General features: G+C 37.6%; 1 long non-coding RNA gene across 1 annotated transcript; it reads left to right on the top strand.

Annotated features, from left to right (window-relative positions):
- Positions 1-330: 330 nt before the first annotated feature.
- On the top strand, positions 331-2,800 carry LOC115924275. Its single transcript, XR_004064252.1, has 3 exons — positions 331-493; positions 1,338-1,377; positions 2,494-2,800. It is a non-coding gene; the product is annotated as an uncharacterized LOC115924275 (long non-coding RNA).
- Positions 2,801-6,096: the final 3,296 nt, after the last annotated feature.

Genomic DNA, 6,096 nt, shown 5'->3' with positions numbered 1-6,096 from the left:
ATCTGTCCATGATCAAACTGAATGTACTAGAAAACATCCAAACAAGACTAACGAGTAGTAACACATCAGCTTTGCATCTATGTAAAACTTTCATGAAATTTACGTTTTAGAAAAGCTAAGTTGGTTTTAAGGATAATTCAATATCCAACTCCAAATAATACATGATTTGATTGATGATTGTGTTCATGATACTTGTAATTAGTTTAATCATGCACTATCTTTAGATAGAACAAATCATGCTTCTTTGGAACTGATATTTAGAAAAGAACAGCATTTTCAAATAGGAAAGCTAACTATTTTTGTTCTTTTTATTCTGTTTGTTAGATTGGTCGTTGCAGTTAAGGTTTACTGTGATGTGCATTACTACGGAACATCTTCAGGCTGCGGCACTTATTGTTTAGCGAGAGACAACTGTGAAGGCCATTATGATTGTAATGATACTACAGGAGCAAGGGTTTGTCACTCAGGATGGGACGGATCTTACTGCAATATAGTAAGCCGTGTTTTAAAAATAATATTAATTTGGATTAGGGTTTAAAATGGTTGATGATAAATTGTGTAGAGCTAACGCTTTTTCTAGCTATGTAGTGTGTATTCACTCACGCATGGGGATAACCCCCCCCCCCCCCCCCCCACCAGGCGCCGCATTGGCGTCCTAACGTGTTTTTGTATCCTTTTACCAGGGATAAGTAACATGTCGCTCAAGCCGATGAATTTAGTATGCAAAGGACCATTTGGAATGGTGTTTGGTTCTTTTGTCCCACGTGATAGGTATAAAATGTAATCATATCTGTCTAGAACTGCAATTCAGTAGTTTGAGAAGTGTAGTGCTTATACTAACAAAACAAAAACAAAAAAAAAACAATGCCCTTTCCAATTCCAGGTCATATAGACAGGTGGTATGCTTCATTCCTTTGGAATACTATCATGATTTTTTTTAATTATTCATATTGAACAGAGGAAAACCTGGCAGCATTTCTATGAAGCCTCTCCATATTGTAAATATATCCATCCCTTGGTAATTTGTTAATCTTAAGCTAATTTATGTTCAGCTTTATTTAATTTTTACTATTTTTCATCTGTTGCTTTACATAATATTGTTCTTCATAACCACTTTATTCTTTTTCGTTATACTTTTATATCATTTTGTATTCATCATCGCTATATAATATGCTTGATTTGAACCAACTTGTTATAATATACATATGAAAAAAGTTCTCAATATTTTATTGTATTATTATCATCTGTGGTAAATTAATATCTATTATGTCTGGAATAACTGCTGCCAAAGACTTACAATTTTTTTTTTTTCATATACGAACCATGATAATCTACAGACTGGATCCAGTTCTGGAGAGACCAACACCAGTCAAAGTGGTAAGAATTAACGATGGTTTCCTTTTAATTTAGAATTATAAGTGCACTTCCCAAGACATGATGAGACAAGAAAAAATGAAAAAAAATTAGCCTTTTTTTAATACGATGCGTCATTTTGTTGACAATGATTGCGTCAGAAAGCGGCATGATCTTTGACGTGCAGTGAAATTATAAAACAAACGTAATCAAACTGAACACTTCAAACGTTGCTTTTAATAACTAATGTATGTGCTCTTTGCATTTGCATGCTCAATTAGCGCAGGTAATAATTATGCATAATTATAATGGGGGGCGGGGGAGGGGCTAGACAGGGAGGGCAGGGAGGATTACCCTTCCTCATTTCGGTATGTCTAAACGTCCGTTGAAGTTCACATATATGATTATGACTGTTTTTGCCATGATATCTTATTTTGTTATGTTAGAAATCTTGTAATGTTAGCAATAAAAAGAATCTTAAAAACAAATAGCGTAATCAAAATGATGCTTCGTGCGCAACAAGTACGAAGTTATACGTGCATCCTAAACATATTTATTGCAAATTTGTTTCTATACAACTCCGGTATGGATATATTCCGTCATCAATAACGAAAAAGTTGAAGTTTAACCTTGTTTGTACAGAGTAAATTGTAAAGGAAATCGCAACATACGTCACAGACAGTGTTACCAATTTGTGTTTAATTGATCGCAACTTCGGAAATTCATACTCTCTTTAAAAAAAAGAGTGAATTTTCACTCTATTTTCACTTTCTTGGGAGTGACGTCCGTGATCACTTGTTTAGGAGTGAAAATCGATTGATTTTAGAGTGCTCTCTAAGAAGAAAAGAGTGAATGTTCACTCTATTTTCACTACATTTTCACTCTCCAGAGGAGTGACGTCCGTGATCACTCGATATTTTTTAGAGAGTAACTTTTGTATTTTTTGTCGGAATTTGCTCAAACTTTCACTGACCCCCTTTCATCTAGTTTTTCTAATTCTATTATAACCAAATTAATATCATAGTGGACTTCCTTTTTAAAACAAAGATTTACATGTGATTTAAAGGCATCACATAATAAGGATGGATTAGGAATATAAAGTTTTATGGGACAGCTTCGTATTTTTATTTACTTTAATAGCAACATGTGATTGCGAAAGTGATCCAACGGGAATCAACTACAGGGGATACCTATCGCAGACGAGCTCAGGCTTTACCTGTCAAACATGGAGCACACGCTGGCAAAACTGGCCCTCGTTTCTGTACAACGGGAACTTAGCCGATGAGACATTGGACCACAACTATTGCAGAAACCCAGGTGGACTTGGACTCACTACTTGGTGCTTCACCACTGGTAATGCGAATCAACTGGAGTATTGCGCTGTCGGATCTTTTGACCCTGCGTGTAATAATTCTGCTATATCAGGAGGTAAGTGAGTGCATGTTAAAATGATCTCATTAAGGAAAAGGTAAAATGCATGATTCAAAAGGAAGTAATCTCACCCTTATTCTCATAAGAAACGGATCCAAGGTAGTCAAGGGGAAGGGGGGGGGGAGCGAAACATTTTTTTTTCTTTCCCAGACATGATGATCCCCAGAGAAATCAAGGTTATAAACGGGTTCTAAAAAAGGCAAGGGGAATTAGGAGCGGAGCCACCAAGTGTTTCTCAAAATTGTGGAGACACTTCTCTAGGGTTTGTTGACCCCCTTAAAAAAGAAAAGAGATTTCGGATGAGAAATAGTCATATTTATCGTAGAGCAAAGCCTCAAACCATATCCCCAAGACCCCAACCACCAAATGCCTTTGATGCTCCACACCTATTACCTCTTTTTACGCCATTCAATACGACAGCCACCCCAGAGTCGTACGACACGGGTGTGTGCGTGTGTGTGTGTTTGTGTTTGTCCTGGGGGTTTAGAATACAGGAGCACTCTTTCGGGGGTGTGGGGCTAATATGGTACCTGGACCTGCCCAAGTTTTTCTCATCAATTTCTATCAAAACAGTATATTACAAGTATTAGTATAGATTTTAAGATGACTATCTAAAGTCCTGCTTTTTTTTTCGAAGGTGATCGAGGAGGGTAACATCACTTCACAAAACTGTTAGATGACTAAACAAATCGTATCACCTCCAGAACGAGGCTTTACCTCTCCGCCTTTTGCAAACTTTTGTTATTAACTCAACGGTTATTTTCTTCCCTCATCTTAATTATCCTGACTTGATCTTTCATTCCACATTCCGTTTCAAGTTAGAATGTATTATCAATCTTTGTATGCCCCTGTCACTCTTTTTTCTGTGAGTAAAAATGGATCGGATTGCACCATGTTATCTTTGAATTTGAATATTTACCCAATGAAACTGTATATATTGATGTTTCTTTGTTTGTGCTTAATCATTAATTGCTTCACTGCCGTCATAATACAGGTATGCTAGGTAGGAAGATCTTTGCTCTTGGTATGGAGTCTGGGAGGATAACCGATTCTGCTATCACAGCAAGCAGCGAGTACAACACACACAAGAGGGCTGCACATGGCCGTTTGAACAAGAACTTTTCATGGCGACCCAAAGAAGATGAGCATCCGTGGATTCAGGTTAGAAAGTCAGAAGAAAAAGACTAATAAATAATTCAAATCAATTGATAGAAATATAACAACAAATAAACGAATTAAAACATTTAAATACATGAATTAATAGAAACTGCGAAAAGAAATAATGCAGAAATAAAACAAATACTAATTTTCTAACATCATCATCACCACCACCACCACAACCACCACCACCACCATCATCATCATCCTCATCTCCATCGTCATCATCTACAGTGCATCATTCAGAAAGTGAATAATTGGAAAAGACTCCCCAAATAAATGTTTTAAAATACTTTGTGGAAATCTTAGGATCACTTCCAAGGATATGAGCAAGATATATTAAGGATGCATAATCCATACTCACGAATTTTTTGTTGGGGCAGGTATCAGCCAAGATGAGTGTCGTAAGATTTACGAATTTTTCATTTTCTATTCACTAAAAGACACTTCACTAAAGAACAATTAAGCCTTGTTCCTTGTATGTAATGATATATCATATCAAACGCTTATGCTTGAGTGAACAATTAACTGGTGTGTGCCTGGGAAGAATACATTCTTGCGATGTGTTTTCGGATTTAATCTAGCTTTCTCTCTCAACTATTTAGAGAAGATACAGAGAACCATTTTCATAAATTTTCTTGCAGGCGCGTACGCAGGGGGTGTTTGGGGAGTAAACCCCCCCCCCCCTTTGGATTTTTTTTTTTTTTTTTTATTATAAAAAAATTAAAAAAAAAAAAAATTACCCCATGGCTGACCTAAGAAAGGTGACCTTACCCCCCCCCCCCCCCCCAAACGGAGCAAAATGTCAAATTTTCAAATTTCGAGCCCAAGAAAAAAAAAAGTGTCCGCTTCCCCCCCCCCCCCCCCCCCCCGGCGCGATTTTCAAATTTTCCTGAGTCGTTGCGAAATTTTGGACCCGATTTTAAACCCCCCCCCCCCCCCCCCCCCCCCCCCCTTGAAAAAATCCTGCGTACGCCACTGGACGGCGTAACACGTGGACCCGATGAGCCACGTTTAATGATCAATGAAAATTCATTGTGAATATGCGTACTCCAATTATGATAATGTCATCAAGTCGATGGCTATTGTTTAGGTCGGCAACTTCTAATTGTCAAAGCTTTAGATTTCGAGTTTTCAGTGAGCTATTAGTATCACTCTTCTGAGAGACACTGAAATAACTTGATAGCATTGTAATTATTATGTGGCTTATAAGCTTATCGTTGATATTATATCAAATTTTCATCTATTTTATTAATCATTTCCGACAGGGTCTTTAATACAATTTTGTCTAGGGCACAGGGTAGGATAGCAAACAATGGAGGGAAATGGGAAGGCAATTATACACTAAAGTTGTCATCACTATATTATTTTGTCTTAGGCGGCAATGGAAATCACCAAACCGATGGATGTGTGCCGTTGCATGGGGAGAAACTAGGTATGAAGGAAGGAAGGATAGCAGACGCCAGTATAACTGTATCGTCACTCTCTGACCCTGATCAAGGAGCCTTCTATATGCTCGATTGAATCTGGATGCGATCTCGGGTGTTTCTCCTGGAGCATGGATACCTAACACAAATGATCCAAACCCATGGTTAAAGGTAGGCTACATCTCTTCTCTTAGATCCCCCTCTCTCTCTCTCTCTCTCTCTCTCTCTCTCTATCTCTCTCTCTCTTTCTCTGGATAGAGGCCATTAACAAATTCACTCAGTCTGATGGCCATTCGTTTTCTTTTTCTATCTTTTACTACTTTGTGTTTTGGAGTAGGTATGAGTTATGTGCGTGCGTGTGTTTGTGTGTGTCAACAAATTGGTAATTCATAAAATTCATACAATTTAATAACGATTTTCCACCTCTTATGGGGAGGTTGGTGGATGGTGCAGTGCATTTTATAAGACCTGTCGGTTGCAAAAGTAAAGGCCACACCCAGTGCCTCATAATATCAGATTGTGTTATCGCATAAATACCCTAATGCTATAGAATTCCCCATGAGAACCCAAGCTTATACACGTATGTCTTCGAATGGTACTAATCAGCTAAAAATAATTTGTGTACAGCTAAAATGTATAAACCAACCTCAAATAACTTGGAGGATGAAGAAAATGACGAATATATAAAAACCCGACACAAGGAGCTTGGTGTGTGTGTATGTGTGTG

The sequence above is a fragment of the Strongylocentrotus purpuratus genome, unplaced genomic scaffold, assembly GCF_000002235.5.
Source record: "Strongylocentrotus purpuratus isolate Spur 01 unplaced genomic scaffold, Spur_5.0 spur5_scaffold_15, whole genome shotgun sequence".
Classification (NCBI taxonomy): domain Eukaryota; kingdom Metazoa; phylum Echinodermata; class Echinoidea; order Camarodonta; family Strongylocentrotidae; genus Strongylocentrotus; species Strongylocentrotus purpuratus.
Note: the sequence above shows the minus strand (reverse complement) of the source record. Positions and strands in the feature narration are given on the sequence as shown.